At 41.2% G+C, this 24,483-nt stretch overlaps 1 protein-coding gene across 5 annotated transcripts in view; it reads right to left on the bottom strand.

Annotated features, from left to right (window-relative positions):
* ELOVL7 (ELOVL fatty acid elongase 7) overlaps nucleotides 1-19,324 on the bottom strand; it is a 92,336-nt gene extending 73,012 nt beyond the window's left edge. For all 5 annotated transcript variants that reach the window (XM_038010411.2, XM_038010412.2, XM_073014744.1 and 2 more), the window contains exon 1: nucleotides 19,148-19,324. The gene's annotated coding sequence lies outside the window, so the exon portion shown is untranslated. The remainder of the gene's footprint in view (nucleotides 1-19,147) is intronic.
* Between the last annotated feature and the right edge of the window lie 5,159 nt (nucleotides 19,325-24,483).

The following is a 24,483-nucleotide window of genomic DNA, read 5'->3' as shown; positions in this document are numbered from 1 at the left end:
CTGGCCCTCTGTGACCCCAAGAATGTGCTATAATATATGCTACTTAGGGGCAGGGATCTTCTTCTGTTTTGTGCACTGCTGCTTCCCTGGCACCTGAAACAGTGCTTGACATGTAACAGACACCGAAATACTTGTTGAATGAATGGATGGATGAACCTTCTCATAAGCAGTGTATAGGCCTGAGGTTGAGGGAAAGAGCTGTGATTCAGTTATATTTGGAAAATGAGGATACAAGAGAGCTGGAATGCAATGGAACACCAGTCTCAGAATAAAGGACAGAGCTGAAAGTATGGTTCATAGTAACAGGAGCCAATAGAATATATGGCCAATAGAAAGGCTATAATACCCAGTAAAGGGTTTCTCTTTTAGTCAGTAACCAAAAATTACAAGAATGAGAGGAAGGGTGGGAATCAATAGCCTTAAATACCTTGCCTTGAGACAAGCAAGAATTGGCAGCCATAGGTTCAGTCCAAGTAGGGACAGGAATAGGGCATGGAGCCCCATCAGGGGAAGGAATGCCCAGCAGTGGACACGCAGGGCACGTGGACTGATGAATCCTATAGAGAGCAAAAAGCATGATGGTCTTTCCTATTACAAATCTGAACATAAGGGAGGTATTACATACATATACACCAAATAGTACGTATCTATGTAATGTACAGGTAAGCCAGAAAGCAAGGAAAAATAAATGGTACTCAAGGAGAGGGGTGATTAAGAAAAGTAACCAACAGTAAGATCAAATTAATTCAACTTGTTTTGTATTTATGAGTACAGCTCATTTATCCAGTCTCATCTTGTAACGCAGTGTTTCATAAAAGTATTTTAGATAACTGAAACGCTTATCTCTAGGTGTAATCAAAGATACACCTGCCCAGATACACCTGTATCTGTGATTCTCATTTTTTTACTGTAAAACATTTTTTTAAAGATTTCAATCATCTTATAACTGAACTTTTCTGGATGATTCAGGGATACTATTAAGAACAACAGTATCATAGCAGTGTCCTCTGGGACTACCCTTGTTTATGGCTATGGATCTTTGCCCTGCACTAAAAGTTCCAAATTGCAAGGCATTTCTAATGCCTGTGTCTGTTTTTTAACAAATTTCCTGTCCCCTCCCTATCAGTTTGTTAGCCAGCCACTGCCCTTCTTACTGTTTGTTACTAGAATTCCTGTGTCTACAAAATCTCGCTCATTCTAATTTGTTTTCCCTAATATGCTACGGGATGGAAAATGAGAAAAACAACGATGTTGGAATGTTTAAAATAGTGCTAAATGGGCGGAGATTAAAAACTAGGGGGTTTCCCTCTGAATGTAGCACAGATGTACTCAAAAGACTTTTGCACATTGTTTTCTCTGATTGGGGATAATTTCTCTTCTTACTCATTTCCAGAAACATTTTAGGTATTGAAACTTCATGAAAAATGGCCTCTGGGTTAGCAGACTATCTGTATCCACACTACTTTCTTCAGTACAGTTACACTGAAACTATTGTTATTAAGGTGTCTCAATTTTCTTTAACAAATTAAACATGAACACAGATTTAGGACAACAGAGGATCTTCATTTATTCCATGTCTGCAAAAAACATCTCTAATTGAGAATGAAATTTATAATTTAGTTATTTTAGCTGAAGAAAACATTTTCCCAGGGAAAGTGTAGTTACACACCTAAGCTAGTAGACAAATTGATTTAATGCATAATATGTGTATACATTTGCAATACAATATTGCTAAAAATATCATTACTTTTTAGGTTACATAATTTTGAGATTAAGGAAAAGATGCCAGAAACAACTTAGACTAATATTTCCTTCCACAATCTATCTGGATAATATATATATAGTTTAATTCAATATTACCTCAATGTAGGTTCCTCCAACTATGGCCCTTTCAAACAGCAGCTGAACATCAACAAACAGAAACTGTAGACAATGCAAAATTAAAACAATGACTACCCGATAAAAAGCTGTCATGTCAAATATTTACAAATATCTTTCTACGTAAACACAGAAAAACATTTTCTTTCTAGACAATTTTATACAAGGTACTCAAATACCATGGGTTTTCTTCCTAGTTAGTTGGGAGTAGGAGAGAAATCCTGGTTATTCTGGCTGGCTTTATCTACTATAATGAGATTTCATACACTTGATGTTTGAAATAGCCCAATAATTTCTAAACCTTTAAATGCCCCATCATGAAAGAATTGCCCAGAAGAGTGAAAAGTCTCAAATCCTACAAATGAGCATGTAATTTATTAACTTAACCTGCAACGATTAATAGGGAATAGAAATAAAGGAATTTTCATGATCACAACCAACACATGCCCTTGACCTAGTTTCCCTAGGTGACCAGTTTTGGCACCACAACCCACCTGCGTTACAGACCCAACCTTGGCCTCCTATCCTTCCTGCACACCCAGACTCTCCCCTTCTTCACCTTTCTTTCATTCTTTCTGCCCTTCTCATTCCTTTCCATCCACAGAGGCACAACCCCGTCTAGGCTTTGTGCTGGACCAAGTCCTCAATTTCCCCCATTTTACACCCCTAGTTCCCTCTCCCCTAACAGTGTGTGGAGGCAGCAATCTGAATCCCCAGCTCAAAGCACCTCTCACCAGGTCCTTTGTCTTTTCAGAACCCTCTAGCAATTTGTTAGTGGAGTCTGGAACCAAGCTGGAATTCCTGCTCATGGGCTTCATCAAATGGACCCCTTTTACCCCTCACCTTCACCTTGCACTCTGATTCCTGATAAACTAATCTTTCAGCCAAGTAAACTTTTTTGCTGTTCCCTGCATTCTCTCTGTTACATCCTCATATGGTAAAAATTATAACAGGAATAAATTATGCAGAGACTTGGAGGATTTAGCACTTTTCATTAAAAATTAACATATATCGGCCAGGCGTGGTGGCTCAAGCCTGTAATCCCCGCACTTTGGGAGGCCAAGGCAGGCAGATCACGAGGTCAGGAGATCGAGACCATCCTGGCTAACACGGTGAAACCTCGTCTCTACTAAAAAATACAAAAAACTAGCCGGGCGAGGTGGCAGGTGCCTCTAGTCCCAGCTACTCGGGAGGCTGAGGCAGGAGAATGGCATGAACCCGGGAGGCGGAGCTTGCAGTGAGCTGAGATCTGGCCACTGCACTCCAGCCTGGGCAACAGAGAGAGACTCCATCTCAAAAAAAAAAAAAAAAAAAAAAAAATTAACATATATCTTTAAGAGCACAAAAATTATTTCTACTACTGAAATTCTAAGAATGGATTTGCTCTGCTTTATTAATTTAACAAAGCATATGCCTAATATCTCATTTTTACTTTACTTCAGGTATTTATAGCTTTAGAAGAATATATTAATTGTATCATAGTATGGAAACCTATGGAAACATGTCAAAATGCTGACTTTTATGCATCCAGTTCATACTTTTTCCCTGTGCTCAGCCCAAAAATGCATAAGAGATTTTTAAAAAAAATCATTAGGCATAGGTGAACACTGCATTTTGAATTTAAATAATGACAATAAAGAAATAGCAAAGTTATTAAAATATAAAAAGACACATTGTTTACCAATGTATTAATAGTTATCTACATGCAGTAAGCACAGCTAAATAAATTACTCCTATTGTTTTAAAACTTTTCTTGTGATTATTTATACAATTTGTTCCTTAGACTGCATATCATCCTATTACCCAAGAATCTCTCACTACTTTAGTCATAACAAAGTGGTGGTTTTTAAAAATTTTCAGGTAGATTGACTATATGATGACAGTAAGGGACTATTTTTAACTTCTTAGGCATGATAATGGTATGGTTGTAATTTTTTGAAGTCCTTATTTTTAGAGGTATACTGAAATATTTACAGAGGAAATAAGATTAGCCATGATTCTAAGTGATGAGTATATCAGTTCATTACATCATTCTACTTTTATAAATGTTTAGAAATTTCTATAATAAGAGTTTTTTAAGAAAGAAAGAAAATGTTTATGTTGGAAAGGTTTATATTTTATGTTTAGAGCTTACAAAAAAAGCATACTAGGAGATTGTTCTTGTTCCTCATCTAAATATTTTCCAATTCTTTTCCTCAAGAAAAACTTCAAGAGCCTTTTTAAAAAGGCTACAAGAAGCTGTAAACCAGTTTATCAAAATGTTAGCAATTGTTATTTCTGGTTGGTAAGATTATAAGGGATATCTGTTTTCTTTGTTGTTTAAGTTTGTTTTATTTGTTATTTTCTGTTGTAAGTTTTCTATATTTCTAAAGTCAGCATATATTATTAATACAGTCAGAAAACGATCTGATTTTTCTGATTACATGGAAGATTTTTGCATGCCAAGAACAAAAAATCTGTCTATATCATAAGTCCCTCTATCTTTTATATTTACCATGAAACATATTAATGAACACATGAACACAAAAGCCTAGTTGTCTATAAATCTGTCTGTGACAGCAGGATGGAAAGAGTGAGTTTTGATTGTCATAGGAGAAAGGCATACTAGAGAAGAAGATAATTCTGGAATAACGGAAAGGCTGGTAAGATTTTGGTCTCATTCTGGCAAGGCAGACATATTGACTCATACAACTGAGTGCTCATAATGGGCTCTCTAAGGGCAGATGATGCACAGGACTCAGGCATTTCTGGGAACGTGACATACAATATCTTACACCACTTTCATTTTACATTTGGCTTAGGCAAGGTTCATGAGTGGCTACTGATATATAGTTTTATTTTTGTTTTCTCTTGTTTTTATTTTAGATGGGCAGGGAGATAGAAAAGAGAAAAAGTTTATTCTACCCTTGAATAGAGGAAACATTTACTGTAATTTTGGCTCTTTGCCTCCTACATCATCTGCTCCTCTTTCTCCTCTCCCGATCATTTCATTTTGAGAAATCATTGTCTATTCTCTACATGAGGCCTGGCTGACAGGTTCTTAAAGTCCCTGCTCACAGTCACAGCTCAGGGCTCCTGAGAGTCAGACAGTATCAGAAACTGTCAGGTCCTTGAGGTACGGGACCATGTCTCTATTCATTTATTCAACAAATATTTGGCACCTGCTATGTGCCAAGCAGCCTTCTTGACACTAGGGATACAGTGAGATCCCTGCTCTCATGAAATTTACATTCTTGCGGGAAGACATACAAGTAAACAAAGATACAAACATAAAAATAAGACAAATAGTGGCAAAAGTGATGACGAAAATAAAGTGCAACAGAGTGAAGTGATAGTAACCGGGGCAGAGGGCTGTAATAGTAGAAGGGTAATGAGAAAGAGCTAGAATACTGGGGAGGATGTGGCAGCCGAGTGGTCCTGAAGGACAACAGCAGAGGAACAGAAAGCAGAGCACAAGGACAGTGAGGCTGGATGGCACAGACAGATGGGCACTGATGGTCTTCCAACCTCAGTAAGGTACCTGGGTTTTATTCTGGGTACAAGAGGAAACCATCAGAGGCTTTTTCTTTTCTTTCTTTTTTTTTTTTTGGTAGTATGACTATTCATTTTCCAATTTTAAAATTTATAGTAAAATACAAATAAAATTTACCATCTTAACCATTTTCAAAAGTATATTTCAGTATTAAATGAAATACATTCAGACTGTTGTGCAACCATCATTACCATGCATCTCTGGAACTCTTCATCTTGTGACACTGGAACTCTCATCAGAGGCTTTTAAGCAAAGCAGTGACATGATCTGTCTTACATTTTAAAAAATAATTTTTGCTTGGTAGAGAATTGATTGTGGTAATACAGCAGGAGTAGGAGTTTCCTGAAGTAGATGGTTCAGGATGTATTTTGTTGACATGGCTGACATGAGTGCTGCTAATTTACATATGGGCATGAGAAAGAGAAAAAATGAGGAGAGATGACTTCTAGATTTCATATGTCCAGTGTCTAACACATTGCAAATACCTAATGTTTATTACATAAATGAATGAATACTGATTTAACATGTAAAAAGTAAAAACCTTTCTTCCTAGACAAGTAGGACAACAGAAAGGAAACTACTATGGACACAGGAGATTACCTTTTTTCTACTGTCTGACTATAATAATCATGTCCTTATAACATGGATAAAGTCTGTACAGTTGGTTCATGTCAACATAATTTGCCTAATTTCAATATTATCATTAAAGGTCAATCCTTTATAATGCATACAGTAAGTTAAGTTTTACTAAGCATTTTACATATATTATTTCATCCCTTTCTAAATAATAGCTTTTAAAATTTGAGACTATGGTGCTATGGGTCACCACTCCAGAGATTACATGAATACACAAATGGGATGTTTGGGAGTTTATGGACCTTCTGAAGTCCATCCATAGAGCAGCCTGAAGTTTTAAAAGGCTCTGCTCCATCTAGCGCTAGAGTTTTTATTGCATACATCATCAGGATAATCTTATTAGCCTAGCCCTGGAGTTTTTAGAGAAATGCTTTCAAAGAGTTTACCTTCATTAACATTCACAATTAGTGAGTTATCAAGAACCAATATTAATTTTTAAAATATCTTTGCATCTTCAGCGAAACTGTTAAAGTATTATCCATAAAGCGATTCAAGACCCTCTTTATTAGAGCCAACTTGATAAATTCCTTTTGCACTTTACTTCTAGGACAAAAAGTACCTTATATATTTATGCTTTTTTTTTTTTTGAGACAAGAGTCTCACTCTGTTGCCCAGGCTAGAGTGCAGTGGCGAGATTACGATTCACTGCAACCTCCGCCTCCCGGGTTCAAGCGATTCTCCTGCCTCAGCCTCCTGAGTAGCTGGGATTACAGGTGTCTACCATCACGCCCGGCTAATTTTTGTATTTTTAGTAGAGACAGGGTTTTCCCATGTTGGCCAGCATGGTCTTGAACTCCTGACCTCAGGTGATCCACCCGCCTCAGCCTCCCAAAGTGCTGGGATTACAGGCATGAGCCACCACGCCTGGCCATCATATTCATGCTTTTTAAAAAGCAAAAAACAAACCATTAGAGTTGTGGTTACTCTTTCAATATAAGCTCTTGGCTAACCATTAAAATCTAGTGTTCCATTTATCACAACTGCATTACCTAGATTTTCCCCTTCTATGCTCAGATCTTAATATATTTATTGCAAGTATTTCAAGTCTTTCTGGGAAAAAAGTAGAATGTGAATTATATATGATCATATTTAAAATTTGCAATATTCCTATTTCATAAGCATATTGGCTGCCTCTCCCAAACCAGCACTTTTTTTCTGAAGATAAGAAAATAAACTCTAAGGCAACATGTAGTAAGCAGCAAGTTGTATAGTCAGAATCTTTATATTCTAGGAATCCAGGTCTGCCAGCCACCACTCAGGTGTCCTTGGGGAAATTCACTTAAATTTCTTGGAGCCTCAGAATTTTTGGTCTCTAAAAGTGAGTTTAGAGCACACGCCACATGCAGTGTTGCAATCAGAATTGAGCAGCAACATATATTTGCTTATTAATAAGGAGATGGCAACTCATACTTGCTCTGTGCTCTGTCTACTGATGAAATAGTAAAACCAAAGGACTGGGGATTGATAGATTTTTTTTTTTTTTTTGAGACAGAGTCTTGCTCTGTTGCCCAGGCTGGAGTGCCGTGGTGCTATCTTGGCTCACTGCAACCTCCGCCTCCCGGATTCAAGCGATTCTCTTGCATTAGCCTCCCAAGTTACTGGGATTACAGGCGCCCACCACCACACACAGCTCATTTTTGTATTTTTGGTAGAGATGGAGTTTCACCATGTTGGCCAGGATGGTCTCGATCTCTTGACCCATGATCTGCCTGCCTCGGGCTCCCAAAGTGCTGGGATTACAGGCCTGAGCCACCATGCCTGGCCAGATTTTTTTTTTTTTTTGAGAGTGCACACCAAAGCAATGTACACTAACTCTCTATTAACCTTGCCCCTTCTCAACTCCAAAAGTGCCACTTCCATGAGTGAGATACTCAGGCAGTCACCTAATGGGGATAAACTCAAGTGCTAAGGGCAGAGAATGAGAAAAGGAAGAGGGCTGTTAGATAAAGTCCAGGGCTTGGGCTAGGTAATTTAGTCACATCTGCTCAAATAATACCGCTTCTTCTTTCACACCTTTACTCATGGTTCAGGCTTAGGTTTTATAATACATGGGCCTCAGGACTAGGCACAGCATTGCATTGACTCAAGCTTCAGTTTCTGTACTTGTAATATGGGGGAAGCATAATCCTTGCCCTGCCATATTCTACAGTAAGTCTACAGTAACATATTCTACAGTAACATCTGTAAGAGTAATTAATGTTGTTACTTGTAGACAAAGATGGAGGTGGGCAATCCAAGAGCTTCTAAAATTTAGTGTCAAGTCATATTCAGAATTAAGGCTAATGATGAAAATATGACTATCAGTTAGCACCTGGGCTCTAGTTGGGAGAACTTGTTTCTGGTCCCAACATACTAAATAGGTTTGTGATCTTGGCTAAATGAAATGGCATCATGTCCTCAACAGCATAAAAGGTCAGCCTGAATGACCCCTCAGGTCCTTTGCAGCTCAAAACACTGATGTTTCTCTGAAAAACGACCAACATGCTCATGTCCCAGGAAAAGCTTCACTCCTCAGCTCCTTGGGTGGGACAATGATGAGAGATGTCCCTTGGGACTGAGTGCCAGGTGTCCACAGAGATAGTAGACTCTTCATTAACACTCTCTGTGTTGGCTGCCTCCTTTTCCTGTCTCACTTCCCCACTCCCCAACTTGTGGTACTGTCTAGGATTGCCTCTCAAATAAGTTGTTTACACTAAGAAAAGAAAAAAAAAATTAAACCTACATCAGAAATTAAATTCAGTTTTAAAGTACTAAGTTCTAAAGTAGTAAGTGCACGAGCACTGAAGTTCAGACTAAACTAGGTCTGATTCTCAGTGCTATCACTAATCACGTGACCTTGGGCAAGGTTCTTCACTTCCATTTGTATCAGTTTCCTTGCTTATAACATGGGAACAATACCACCTTCTAGGGCTTCTGTGAGGATTAAATGAGATAAGGCATTTATCTTATTTATAATATCTTATAGCTAAGACTTTAGCACAGTGGCTGGAATATAGCCAGTGCTTAATTGCTATTGTTATAAAATATAAAATGATATTTTACAATAGTAAAATATAAAATGATATTTTATAATTATAAAAGTATAAAATATTTTATATTTTATTATTGTAAAATATCATTTTATTTTTATATATTTTTAAGTTTGGCCTTTTTTCATCAACCTACTCATACTTCAGAAAAGCATAACTACACTTTTATAACTACTATTTGAATCTAAAATAAGTTACACCTTGACCAATTCAACTTGTCAGCTTAATAACACTAATAAATTTTTCAAGTTTAATAAACTCTAGCTAATGTTATACTATGTATTTTTGCTTTCAGTTTTTATGTAAGCCATTTAATGCAGGTAGGAACCAGCTCTAAGTTCTGCATATTGGTTCACATTATTAAAATAAACTTAAATGTTATATAGATGTTACTAATGAAAGCCCCAGTTAAAATAAGAAGCATGAGCCAGGCAGAGTAGCTTAAACCTGTAATCCCAGCTACTTGGGAGGCTGAGATGGGAGGAATGTTTGATGCCAGAAGTTAGAGATCAGTTTGGGCAACACGGTAAGACACTGTCTCTCAAAAAATCATATAAAATAAGAAGTATGAGTTGATTATATACCATTAGTACGGTATGCTAAGTGAAGGTTCTGACTACGTACTACACTATAGCGTAAACTATTACAGTCAGACTAACAGGAGCAGGAATTCTGACTAGTTTTGATTAGTTGATTGTTAAAAATTTATTTATAGCAAAGAATCAAAAATTTATTTAGATACCATAAACATTTACTTTTTCTTAAAAAATATAAATAGGTATTATTTCTCCAATTTTCCAAAGTAGTCCCAAGGGCTGGGCACAGTGGTTCACACCCGTAATTCCAGCACTTTGGGAGGCCAAGGCGGGTAGATCACTTGAGCTCTGGAGTTCAAAACGAGCCTGGGCAACATAGCAAAACCCTGTCTCTACCAAAACACAAAAATTAGCCGGGTGTGGTGGTGCACACCTGTAGTCCCAGTTACGTGGGAGACTGAGGTAGGAGGATCAGTTGAGCCTGGGAGGATCAACTGAGCCCGGCAGGCAGAGGTTGCAGCAGCTGAGACCATGCCACTGCATTCCAGCCTGGGTGACACAGTGAGATCCCATCTCGGGGAAAAAAAAAGGCAAAGTAGTCCCAAGACTGTCCTTGGGGAAGAGCTCCTCGCCAATATTTTTCCGATATAAACCATACCTAGAACTTATCTTCTACAGTTTCCAATTTTAACTTTCTAAGTGAATTGAAAACAAAACAAAACAAAATAAAATAACACAACTACACACACTTCTTTGGCAAGCTCAGGATATTTTTCAAATTTTTACAATTTCTGTTTATTTAAAAAAATTTTTTTTAGACAGGGTCTCACTCTGTCATCGAGGCTGAAGTCCAGTGGTGCAATCATAGCTCATTGCAGCCTTGACCTCCTGGACTTAAGGGATTCTCCCACTTCAGCCTCTGGAGTAGCTAGGACTACAGACGCATGCCACCACACCCCGTTATTTTTTAAATTTTTTGTAGAGATGGATGTCTCACTATGTTGCCCAGGCTCGTCTTGAACTCTTGTCCTTAAGTGATCCTCCCACCTAGACTTCCCAAAATGGTGGAATTACAGGCATGAGCTGCTGCACCCAGCCATCTTTCTGATTTTTTTAGTTTTCCTGACCCCTTAATGACTCACTTTTATGGAACCTTTCCAAAGAATTCAACATTCCTTTCATAATAACAATATTCTTTTTTTGCACTTACATTTCATAAGTTTATGCACATCTAAATTATCTATCACAATAACAAGTATAACTGGCACTAACATGTTTTCAATAAATACAATAAATTGTTGTTAAGCCAATAACCCAGCAGTTGGAGAAGGAAGGAGACTACTAGAAGCCAGTGTTCACCATGCCTGGGCACCACCCCATGTGCTTATAGGGAAATGAAGAGTATAGGCTCATTGGTCAACTGTTAGATGTCAACGGGATTGTATTTGAATCAGGATGAACCATATGCAAACTGCCAACATCCAACTGTTTATTCACCTATAGAAAGGGCAACTGCGTATGCTCAACCATATATATATATACACACACACACACACACTTTATTTAAAAACACTGACTATATTTTATGTTAAATATCACATCCACTACCATTTTTTTCCTTTTGAACAATGAATAGTGGTTCTCACAGCTTGATTTAAAAAATTCCATTCCACATTTGCTCAGGAACTCACCCTAAGCTACTGAATAATCAGTCATTGGACTCTGGATTCCTAGGAATGCCATTTCTATCTTCTTTCTTTCTGCAAGTTAAAGTCACACCTGTTAGAATTACAAAGAAGAGGATGAAGGATGAAGCTATCAGCTGTGCTTTCTAGCTAACTGAATGATAAGCGGCAGAGGGATTAAAATGTGAGTCAACATTGTTCAATGGCTGGTTTATTTCTGAGACATAAATCTTGCTGTCCTGCAGGATGCAGCACAGCACTGTCTGCCTGAAGAAGGCGCAAAAAGACAGGTAAGATGAGGGACAGAGAAGTCCCTGAACAGACTTAAAATAAGTCACCTTTAAGTAATAAGTGCCCTTTACTTTTGTTCTGCCCTTGTTAGAGCATTTAATTAAAATAAACACACAAACAAATCACAAATGTGCTATTAGGACAAAACCCAAAAATTTGGGAGAGAAAGAAGGAGAAGAGTTGGGGGATGGGGCTGCATTTAGATTAAGGGCCGCTAATGAAACTCTCTTTGTCTAGATCTCACATTTCTACCATTGACCCTAAAAAGTCTGTATTTATTTTTATGGCTGCCCTTATGCCCTCACAAAACTATTGTAAGATATCAGAGTCCTAGGGCCTCCTATATTCTCAAATATATCAATCCACAGAGTAAGTATTCAGAGTGGGAAGAGCCTAAACCTTGTAATTACACCTCAGTTGAAACCCTGGCTGCATACTTCTAACAGTGTAGCCTGAGCACCCTTTCTGCTTTTTTCACCTTTCTGTACCTGTGCATATGATAAGCCAGACTTTGCTGGCTTCAAAAGATTCATTAGAAAATACATGTAAAGAGACTCACTGCAGGATGGACGTGGCGGCTCATGCCTGTAATCCCAGCACTTTGGGAGGCCGAGGTGGGCAGATCACCTGAGATCGGGAGTCGACACCAGCCTGGCTAACATGGTGAAATCCTGTCTCTACTAAAAATACAAAAATTAGTTGGGCGTGGTGGGGAGGCGTGGGAGGGGGCGCCTGTCATCCCAGCTTGTCAGGAGGCTGAACCAGAAGAATTGCTTGAACCTGGGAGGCAGAGGTTGCAGTGAGCCGAGATCGCAACATTGCCCTTCAGACTGGGTGATACAGTGAGACTCCGTCTCAAAAAAAAAAAAAAAAAAACCTCATTGCAACTATTACTTATGCCTAAAAGATGACAAACCTTTCACCCATAATTTTCAATAAGATGTTTTAAATGTAAATGCAGCCTTGAGTATCCTGTAAGGACAGAGGTACAGATGATGCCCATGAAGTTGATTTTCTGTTTCAAAATTCACATGCAAGCTAAGCATAATCAAGATATTTAATGTAGGCTGGGCACAGTGGCTCACGCCTGTAATCCCAGCACTTTAGGAGGCCAAGGCAGGTGCGTTGCCTGAGGGCAGGAGTTTGAGACCAGCCTGACCTAACATGGAGAAACCCCATCTCTACTAAAAATACAAAATTAGCCAGGCATGATGGTGCATGCCTGTAATCCCAGCTACTTGGGAGGCTGAGGCAGGAGAATCACTTGAACACGGGAGGCGGAGGTTGCAGTGAGCTGAAATCACATCATTGCACTCCAGCCTGGGCAACAGGAGCGAAACTCTGCCTCAAAAAAAAAAAAAAAAAAAAAAAAAAAGATATCTAATGTAAACAAGGAAGGTAGCTGTCCTTTCCAAATCAGATAGGGAAAGGAAGGAGATAAAGGCTTGATGGGAGGAGAGGTTTCATAAAGGTGAAATGACAAGCACCAGAGAGATATAAAACTTAACAGGTCCTTTTCTTTCTTATAGGCTTCCCAGGATTCCCCACTGACGTTATGATAAAATCCAAAACCTTTTTGGGGTCAAACAACGCTCTCAGTAAGCCTGGCCTCTACATGCCTAGGCAACTTCAACTTACACCCTCTTCTTGGTTACTTTAAAGTATCTGCATTTGCCTGATCGCACCTGCACTCTCTCTCCCTAGATTCTATTTCCCACTCCTCATCCCATTTCTCAGCTGCCCTAACTCACACTCTTCCTTCTCTCCTTTCAGAAGGACTTCCTGTCTGCCCACCTCTGCCTTGCTTCCCCAGGACCTCGTGTATGTATATCACAGCACGGTTTATCATACTGAACTGTAATTTTGTAACTTACGTTTACTTATCTATAATTCATATGGACCTGGACTGGCTTTAGCATCCTGCCAGCCACTTTGCCTGACACAAAGCTAACACTCAAATGTTTGTTGAGTATGCAGCTTCTGAAACTCCCCAGTTTTATCTAGGTTTGGCTCTATTACCCTATATTAGAAAGTCCAGGAAGCAGGGCTGCTGGTGTTCATGGCTTAAGTAGCCGCTTATCCAGATTGATTAAGATTTGTCTTTAACATGGGGAACTTGTAAGCTATGTGGAAACTTATTCCATTTGAATAATAGTCTGTATAAAAATATTTAGGGGTCGGGCGTAGTGGCTCATGCCTGTAATCCCAGCACTTTGGGAAGCTGAGGAGGGCAGATCACCTGAGGTCAAGAGTTCAAGAGCAGCCCGGCCAACATAGTGAAACCCTGTCTCTACTAAAAACATAAAAATTAGTCATGCATGGTCGTGAGCGCCTGTAATCCCACCTACTCAGGAGGCTGAGGCTGGAGAATCACTCGAATGCAGGATGCAGAGGTTGCAGTGGGCAGAGATGGTGCCATTGTACTCCAGCCTGGGCGACAAGAGTAAAACACTGTCTAAAAAAAAAAAATATATATATATATATATATGCATATATTTATGATGGGCCAGGCATGATGGCTCATGCCTGTAATCCCAGCACTTTGGGAGGCCGAGGTGAGTGGATCATCACCTGAGTTCAGGAGTTCGAGAATAGACTGGGCAACATGGTGAAACCTCGTCTCTACCAAAAATAGATAAATAAAAAATTAGCTGCCCATGGTGGCATGAGCCTGTAGTCCCAGCTACTCAGGAAGCTGCGGCAGGAGAATCGCTGAACCCAGGAGACAGAAGTTGCAGTGAGCCAAGATTGCACCACTTTACTGGTCGACAGAGCAAGATTCCGTCTCAAAAAAAAAAAAAAAAAAAAAAAAGAAAGGAAATTACGACGGTATGTCAACTTCTATCATTTATAAAAACAGTGATTTCACTTGCCAGTGTAATAATATGTACTTTTAGAAACCAATTAGAAATAATGGAAATTTCAAATTTTTTAGAAGACCAATGTTATAAAATGCCCAACTGGTATTAGTTTTCAACTTTTCGTAACTGCCTGGTCAAAACTGGATGAGTCACTGAAACACATGTAACACATATTTCTAAAACTATGTTTATGGCATGCTTCTTTCCATGCTATATGATGTATCTTATTGAAATTCTGGCTATTCTCAGTTTAACATGCTAACGTTTACCATGGCTCCAGAATTATGTGTTTGGTAAATAGTATCCTTCCAGGCCATGTACAATGGCTCACATCTGTAATCCTAGCACTTTGGGAAGCTGAGACAGGAGAATCACTTCAGCCCAGGAGTTCAAGACCAATTTGGGCAACATAGTGAGACTCTGTCTCTATAAAATACACAAAAAATTAGCCGGGCATGGTGACATGTGTCTGTAGTCCCAGCTACTGGGGAGGCTGACGTGGGCGGATTGCTTGAGTCTGGGGATCGAGGCTGCAGAAAGCCATGATTGTGCCACTGCACTCCCGCCTGGGTGACAGAGAGAGACCCTGTCTTGGGGGAAAAAAAAAAAAACATCCTTCCGTATCTTAAAACTGATAAGCACAAGTGGCACATCATGGAGAATAAACAAATCTCAAAAATTAGAAAAAATCTTACTTTCTCAATTTGTCTAGAAATTATTTGCAGATAGAGGCTTTCTTTTATGCATATTTGAAGACCCTATGGCTGGCCGAATTGTGTGCCCCAAAGAGGATATGCTGAAATCCTAACCCCCAATACCTCACAGTGTCCTATTATTTGGAAATTGAATTTTTACAGATGTTAAAATGAGGTCATACTGGAGTGGGGTGGGCCCTAAATCCAATATGACTGGTGTATTTATAAGACGATTATGTGAAGACACAGACACAAAGGGAGAATGCATATGAAGACAGAGGCAGAGATTAGAGTGATGCTGGCACAAGGAATGCCAGAGATTGCTGCTGTCACCAGAACCTAGGAGAAGCATGGAACAAATTCTCCCTCAGAGCTTTCAGAAGGATTCAACACTGCTGACACCCTAATTTTAGACTTGTAGCCTCCAGAACTGAGACAATAAACTGCTGTTTTTTCAAGCTACCCAGTTTGTGGTACTTTGTTATGGCAGCCTGAGGAAACTGATACAACATTTAATAATACTGTTCATGTTTAATTGAATTGCTGTTACTTCATAGAGAGAAAAGTTAGGCAAAATGCATTGATCCTCTTTTTAAAATGGCTTTTAGGAATCTGACAATGCATACTGAGAACCATAAAAATGACCATACTTGCTGACAAAGTAATTCTACTTCTGGAACAGTATCATTAGGAAACGAGTCCCAATTTGTAAAATGATACAGTTGCAAAGATAAGTATTACTGTAACTTAGGTTGTTTATAATTTGTTGCTAATATACTTGTCCAACAATAGAGTTTTAGTTAGGTAAATCACATTATAATTACTAGAATACAAACAATATGAGTTCTGAAAATTACATAAGATGAAAAACGCTTACTAGGTATTATATGGAAAACACAGAATACTAAAAAAAAAATCCTTTCCTTTTTTTTTTTTTAGACAGTCTCCTTTGTTGCCCAGGCTGGAGTGCAGTGGCATGATCTCAGCTCGCTGCAACCTCTGTTCAAGCAATTCTCCTGCCTCAGTCTCCCAAGTAGCTGGGATTACAGGCATGTGCCACCACACCCAGCTAACTTTTGTATTTTTAGTAGAGATGGGGTTTCACCATTTTGGCCAGGCTGGTCTCAAACTCCTGACCTCAGGTGATCCACCTGGCACATCCTTCCAAAGTGCTAGGATTACAGGTGTGAACCACCGTGCCCAGCCGGAGAATACTAAAATTCTATATGGAGTATGATGTAGGAAAACACGCAGAGAAAAAAAGAGAGAGACAAAAGCAACCTGGTTAAATATCCATTGTGGTAGAATTATGCTCAGTGGGTCAGAACTCTCTTCTTGGCTCCCTGATTTTACCCTTTTGGTACCAATTTCCAGTCTCATTTTCTCCTCTCCTCAAGCCTCTCCATGCACAGCCAATTCTTTCTTGGCAATGCCTCTTGGGAGCAGTCCAGGCTCACTTCACCTTACACAGGTTTTGTGAAAAGATTCCTATTTGGCCTGACTGTAGCCTATCTATGGCCAGAATAACACAGTCATTCTACTGCTGAATACATCTACTGTGTTCATCTGTCCATTTATGTTTTATGCACTTTTATGTATGTGCTGTTTTCCAGTAAAAAGTGTTTTTTTTCTTAACTTTCTGTGTGTTCATATTTTGTTTTGTCAAGATAAGGATAAATGGTTCTCCGCTGATTTGCCCTGCTTCATGATACCTCTAAATGTAATGTTTCATCAGAACAGCAGGGTACCTGTTTGTGACAACGGAGTGAACACAGGCCTTTCTCTCCTTCATCTACAATGTCTACCAGCTCCTCCACGTTTACCAATGCAAACTCCTTAACATCCTGTAAAACCTGGCTTAAAAATTTCCACCATCATCAAACCTGCCTGATCCGTGCTACCAAAATTTATACTGTATCATATTCTACATGTATCAAGCAACTACTAGCTGTAAGGCCTGAAGATTTAATGTCCTAAGCTGTTTGCAATCTTTTTGTGGAAAGCAAACATAAAAGATGATAACAAGTAGTAGAAAAGGGCATATGATGTGTTCAAAGTGGGGAAGAGAGAGAGTGGTGAAGAGAGGATGGGATGGGTGAGGCTGATAAAGGCTAGAAGAGACCATGGAAAAATTGGATAGAACGTATTTAACGAATGGGAGAGGAATGGCATGAGACACCGTGGAGACCAGGATAATGGCAGGACCCTTAATGCAAATGAGCATCTAGAGCTGTTTTGGGGAAAAGCCAGTCAAGTCCAAGTAGAATATTATAATGTGCACTGAGAGATGTTACACTAAAACTGAAGAAGACATGGAAAGCACAGAATCTTAAGCCAGATAAATACAGGTGACAGATTAAGTAACAAAGTCCCATAAATCTATTTTTCTTAAAAAAAAAAAAAAAAAAAAAAGCCGGGGGGAGCGTGTGGGGATCCTAAACTAGTATAAAGACACATAAGAAGGAAAGGAGGGACCTGAGATTGACAGCCTGGTCAACGATGCCTGAAACAGCACAGGACTTCAGAAAACAAGGACGAGCAAAGGAACTCTAGGTGAGGCAGTGTAGGACAGTGGTTAACAGCTCCAGTGCTGGAGACAGAACTCCAGAGCTGGAATCTCCTACTGCTGAGATGGGTGTGGCCTTGGATAAGTTACTTAACCTCTCCGTGCCTCAGTTACCTCATCATTAAAATGAGAATAATATTAATAACTACTTCCCAGGATGGTTGTGAAGATTAAAAGCTTTAATACAAGAACTGATATCAGTGCCTGGCACCTAAGCACTGATAAATGACTGCCACGGGGTGAGGGGTGGATTTTATTTGGTTCTCAGTGACCTTGGGGAGACCAATTTCTGAACAGTAGTACGAAGGGAAACTACAAAGAAAGGGAATTGAATAAGCTGGTGCGCGGTAAGAACGCAGACGCAGCCACCAGGTATCGATGACCCTTTGGGAGCACGTAAGCAATAAAAGCGAGGAGCGAAATAAAGGGTAATCCGAGAACACAGGGTTAAAGTGAACATGCTTTCCAAGGGGAGATCGTAGCAAGAGGGAAAAGACCACTGGCGAGGAACTCGGGTCGCTAAAACTGTCCTTCAGTCGGCGCGGGACTAACTACACAGGGAGTAGGACAGGTGTAAAGACCCGCTCCTTCCCATCCCGAGTTCCCCAGGGAGCTCCAAAGAGCGCTCTCCTCCGCACCGGGTGAAGTTTGAAACAGCGCTGACTTGAAGGGGGAAAGCCCATTTCCCAACGAACCAACGATACCTGGGACGACAAAACAACAGGCTTTCCTGTTTCCATCTCCGGCACGACCTGTTCCACGGCTCTGTATTCATCAGCCTCCTCCCGGCCAGCAGCAACCACCAGGACAGGTTGCGGCTCGGGGAGCCGAAGGGACAGCGCCCCAAGTTCATCCGGCCGCGGGAGCAAAAAAAGCGCCCAAAGGGGAAGGAAGGAAACAGAAAGAAAGGGGCTCCGGAATTTGGGGGGCTGGCTAGTGAGACCAGACCCTGGAGCTGGGACAATGACCTCCGCGTCCAAGGTCGAGCAAGTCCTTCTCCCTCCCAGTCCCGCCGGCGAGCACCTCTGCCCCTCCCGCTCCGCAGAGCCGGCGCTGCGCGGGACCCCAGTCCAGGCTCCGCTCCGCAGCGCGCCCACCGGGCCCGACTTCCCTTCAGGATGCTGCCGGGAGTGGGCTCCTGGAGAAGGCGCAGGTGAGCGCCGCGGCCCCGCGCTCTGGAGGAAAAGGGCCTCGGCCCTCCCCACGCGCAGGCGGCGGGGACAGAACTTCCCAAACGCCACCCGAGCCCAGGGAGGGCCTGGCCCGGCTCCCGGGGCCCCCGCACCCGGGCCCCACTTCTCGCGCGCCGCGCCCAGGTTCCTCCATCCGGCCGCTCCCGACGCCGTTTCCCTCGGCTCTGCCTCCCTCCTCCGTCTCTTCTCCTCCGCGCCCCGGGAAACTTTGGCCCCTGCCCGCCGGCCTGGAGCCCCGCACTCACCGCACAGGGAGCGGAGCCCAAGCGCCCGGCGCGCGCGGGAGAGAGGGCGGCGGCTGGCAGTGCGAGCGCGGAGCTCCTCACAGCGGCCCCTGCTGTCCCGGCCGCCGACTGGGCTGGAAAGGGGAGGAGGCCGCCGGGTGTCACCTGCCCGCTATCCCACCCAGACGCGTGACGCGCGCAGCGCCGCCCCCTGCCCGCCGCGTCCAGGTGCCCGCCGAAGGCCGGAGGGAGGAGCCGGCGCGGCGCTAGGGGGAGCGGCCGGGAGGGGCGGGGGCCGCCCTGGCCTCGCCTCCGCCGCGCGCCCTGACTGTACTGGGGCTCACTGGCCCCTCTGGGTTAGCGGGGCTGGTCGTGGTACCGATGACCTTTCTTTCCGAGAGCAGATGCCATCACTTGGGGGACATCTCCAGGCTGACTTAGCAGAGTGGAAATTGTCGTCACGCGTGACTCTTTGGGAATGAGTTGTAGAAAAATCCGAAATGAGGAAAACCAAGCTGAGGCTGAGGCTGGAGGCGGAGAAAAAGGGGACTCCCTGCTCCTGAAAGGGTAATGGGAGGGTTAATTCGCATCTAAAATGGAGGCCAGACCAAGAGGAGAAGGCCCTGGGAGGGGAAGGCCGGCTTTGGTCAGCTCCATCCCCTGCTTATAACGAATAAGAAACTAGAGAATTGCGGCAGCCTGGGGGCCATGGGGAGAGGACTTTTAGAGCAATGAAGAGTAGATTGTATATAATCTAACTTTGTTTCTGGTAACAGCAACTGCTGCAGGAACAAAGTCTAGCAAATTCATTTCTCGTTATCTACTGTGGGATTGGAAAGTGGGATTGGGGTTGAGTGTTCGGCATGTGCACCTGCGCTTGGTTTATTTATTTTTTAAACGTACCTGGTCTTGTGTCTGGTAATGATCCTCCTAATCGCTGGTATGATTTGGAGTCGTGGCATCAACAGCTGGAAGGCAAAATAGGGGCCTAGAGAAGTTCCCTGCTTCTGAGGCAAAACCAAAGGCTGGTACTGAGCGGTCCAGAAACCTAAAAAAAATAACCATTTTTAGTTGCAGTCCTGACCCAAGCACCTTACAAATGTGGGCTTTGAGTTTGTGTTGTGAGTTCTCAGCATGGAATCAAGAAACACAAAAAGGGGCGGGGAGCGTCAGGACAACCAAAGAAGATGGGCAGGGAGAAAAAAAAAATTGGGGGGGATCAGAAACATACTTTCCTCACGTTTAGGGATTGCCTTCGACAGCTTAATCACACTACATTGAACAAGAAGTTTTAATGTTTTATGTAAAACTTAAGTGTCCATTGAAAGGAAAGAAAAAAAAAAATCTTAAATTGCAAAGAATCTCCAAGTCGAAGAAACTGAAGATTTCTCCTTCCTTTTTAGATAACTTTGCTTTCATATTAAAAAGAGATCATTTAGTAGACTTAGAAAGTCTTTTGGGAATGGGGACAATTGCCTAATGATACTTGCCTTTGAGTCTATCACTGCTTACCATTTATATATACTTATGAAATTTCAAATATGCAGAAGCTCAAATGGATTCATTTATTTAACAAATACTGGAGTGCTGCTATGTTCCAGGCCCTGAAGTTTCAATAGATAACAAATTTCCCGTTCTTAGGGACTAGACGTTCATTCTAGTTGGAGATGACAGATAATAAATGAATAAAGAAGGTCAAAATGTAGTTTTCGGTCAGGCGCGGTGACTCACGCTTGTAATCCCAGCACTTTGGGAGGCCGAGGCGGGTGGATCATGAGGTCAGGAGTTCGAGACCAGACTGTTCAATACAGTGAAACGCCGTCTCTACTAAAAATACAAAAATTAGCTGAGTGTGGTGGTGCGTACCTGTAGTCCCAACTACATGGGAGGCTGAGGCAGGAGAGTCGCTTGAACCTGGGAGGTGGAGGTTGCAGTGAGCAGAGATCAAGCCACTGCACTCCTCCAGCCTGGGCGACAGAGCTAGACTCTGTCTCAAAAGAAAAGAAAAAAAATGTAGTGTTCAGGGTTTGATAAGTGCTATGAAGAAAAATAAAGAAGGGGCCGGGCGCGGTGGCTCACGCCTGTAATCCCAGCACTTTAGGAGGCCGAGGCGGGTGGATCACAAGGTCAGGAGATCGAGACCATCCTGGCTAACACGGTGAAATCCCGTCTCTACTAAAAAAAAAAAAAAAAAAAAAATTAGCCAGGCGTGGTGGCGGAGGCTGAGGCAGGAGAATGGCGTGAACCCGGGACACGGAGCTTGCAGTGAGCCGTGATCATGCCACTGCACTCCAGCCTGGGCGACAGAGCGAGACTCCGTCTCAAAAAACAAGCAACAGCAGCAACAAAACAAACAAAGAAAAATAAAGAAGGGAAGGGGATAGAGACTTTTGGAGGCAAGGAGTTGTGTTAAATGTTAAAGTGGTTAGGAAAGGCACCAGTGGAAGCAGGCATTTCAGCCAAGATTTTGAACAGGTAAGGTGACACACCTGTATGCCTATCCAGTAACATTCCACTTAATGGGAATGGCAAGGCTAAAAGCCCTGGGGGCATGGCGTGGGATATTCCATTCATAGACCAGCAAAGGGGAGAGGTCAGATGAATTTCAGTGAGTGAGGACATAAGGACAGTGAGAAATGAGGTCAAAGAGTTAAGGAAGCAGTTTGAGTAGAGAAGTGACATATTTTGACATTTTCAAGAGTATTTTGGCAACTTTTTTGAGAATAGGGCATGGAGTATGGAGGTGGAGAGGAAGGACAGAAGTAAGATGATGATCAGGAAGCTCTTGGGAAATCCAGATGAGAGATAAAGGTGGCTTTGGTCAAGTTGGTAGTAGTGAAAGATAAGATTTTAAGAAATACATTCCTAAGGTAATATCAACAGGATTTCCTGAGAATTTGATATGGGCTATGAGAGAGAGAAAAAAGAAGTCAAGGATGACTCCAGGGTGTTTGCCTTGGGTAGCTGGAAGAAAAAAAAAAAGCCATTTACTGAAAGAAAAAAAAAAAAAAAGACTGTGAAAAAAAAAAGTAGGGAGAAGGGCAGGTCAGGAGTTGTTTGGCATTGCTTTAATTTGAGATGCCTGTTACCTATATAAATGGGAATGAATGTCAAGTAGGTAGTTGATTACACTAGTATGGAGGTAAAGAAAGAGAGGTCTGGGCTAGCAATATAAATCTGGGTGCAGTCAGTTTCCAGATGACACTGAAAGGCATGAGAATGACTAAGAGTACCAAGAGTGAGAATAGAGAAGAGATTATCCCTTCCTCCTCCATTTGCTAAAATCCCACACACATGGGGTTCTGTGTTTAGGCTCTTGATTCCGTTCCACGGTCTATGTGTCCTGCCTTATATTTTCTTTTTCTTTTACTATTTTATGTAAATGTGAAAAGAAACTTTCTTTCTTGTTTTCAATGAAAAGCTATGGCCGGATTTTTATTTTAATTGTCTTAAAGTTATTTAGGGTTAACCTGTCATCTTTATGATATTGAGGTGACCCTTCCATGAACATGTATCTCCATTTCTGTAAATCTTCTTTTTTAATGAAGCTTTCATTTTATCTCCATTGGTCTTTCACATATTTTATTATGCTTATTCTTAGGAACCTTATAATTATTGCCATTACTATCGACAGGGTCTCACTCTGTTGCCCCAGGCTACAGTGCAGTGACACAATTATAGCTCACTGCAGCCTTGAACTTCTGGGCTCAAGCGATCTTCCAGCCTCGGCATCAGGGTAGCTAGCACTACAGGCATGCACCACCATGGGGGGCTAATTTTTTAATTTTTTGTAGAGACAGGATCTTGCTATGTTGCCCAGACTGGTCTCAAACTCCTGGTCTCAAGAGAACCTCCTTCTTCAGCCTCCCAAAGTGCTGGGATTACAGGTATGAGCCACTGTGCCTGGCCTGGTATATGTATTTTTAAATTACATTTTCTGAATGTAAATATAAGAATTTTAATTTTTGTTTAATGGTTGTAAATCCTTTCTCTTTACTAAACTATTAGTAATTTGTAGAGCGCCTTTGGTATTCTCTTGAGGCAATGAAAACCCTTGTGAATAATTACAATTTTATTTTTATCACTATATTTTATTCTTTAAGAGAAAATTGAACCCTGTCAACTTCTTACTCTATGTATCATATGGATTTAACTTTTACCAGTGATTCTCAAACTTTGCTGAGAGTCACAATCCTTGGGATGTTATGCAAGTTCCTGAAAATTATTTTCACATGCTGCTTTAGTAAGTCTGGAGAGTGGGCCAAGAAATGTTCATTTTAACACACACTCTAAATGATTCTGTTAGAGTTGCTGAGACACCTTACGTGTGACCTATCTTTTCTGATATTTATCATTGCCTCCCCAGCAGCACTATAAACCCTAAATGGAAGATATTTTATCTACTCTCTCTTTATATCTGTGATGCCTAGGATATTAGCCTACAAACAGTGGATGCTAAATAAATATGTAGATGGCAAAAAGAAATTTAGAAAAGTTGTAGAATATACTTTTGTGAGTTTCATATTTAAATGCTTTACAATATTTTCCTATGTTTATTTTATATAGATTTCATAATGATAACCCTGATATCATCAGAGGAAGAACATAATTGCAATATGATAGGTTCATTGAGTAAGTGACTATCAACCATTCCCACATCTTGTTTCTTTACCACAAGGTATCTGTAGCCTGCCAGACTTAAAGGCTTCATCCTTTTTTTTTGGCATTGAAATGCAAACTATGAGTTCCAGAAAAATCATTTTCTTTCTGGTAATCCTGCTCACATATCTAAGATATATGTAAAATTAATATCTCCAAGGCAATGTGAGATACGGAATGAGACCATCTCTTAAGTTATTATAACAATCAATATAATTATTTTCCTGTAAGCCCCAATCATTTGAAAATACTCATGATTTTTGACTGTGAAGAATTGCCACTTATTATGATCATGAAATTAACTTTGATCTGACTTCAAATATCATAAAAATGCTTTCTGTGCCAACTGTATTATCTGAATGTTTATGCAATCAGTTTATCTTGATATCACAGTTTTGTGAAGGCCAAATCTAACATAGTATCTAGTTAAAATTATCATGTCCTATATTTCATAATAATAAACTGCTCTTGGCCGGGCGCGGTGGCTCATGCCTGTAATCCCAGCACTTTGGGAGGCCGAGGCGGGCGGATCACAAGGTCAGGAGATCGAGACCACCCTGGCTAACACAGTGAAACCCCGTCTCTACTAAAAATACAAAAAATTAGCCGGGCGTGGTGGCAGGCGCCTGTAATCCCAGCTACTCAGGAGACTGAGGCAGGAGAATGGTGTGAACCCAGGAGGCGGAGGTTGCAGTGAG

This window comes from Chlorocebus sabaeus, chromosome 4 (assembly GCF_047675955.1).
Source record: "Chlorocebus sabaeus isolate Y175 chromosome 4, mChlSab1.0.hap1, whole genome shotgun sequence".
Classification (NCBI taxonomy): Eukaryota; Metazoa; Chordata; class Mammalia; order Primates; family Cercopithecidae; genus Chlorocebus; species Chlorocebus sabaeus.
Note: the sequence above shows the minus strand (reverse complement) of the source record. Positions and strands in the feature narration are given on the sequence as shown.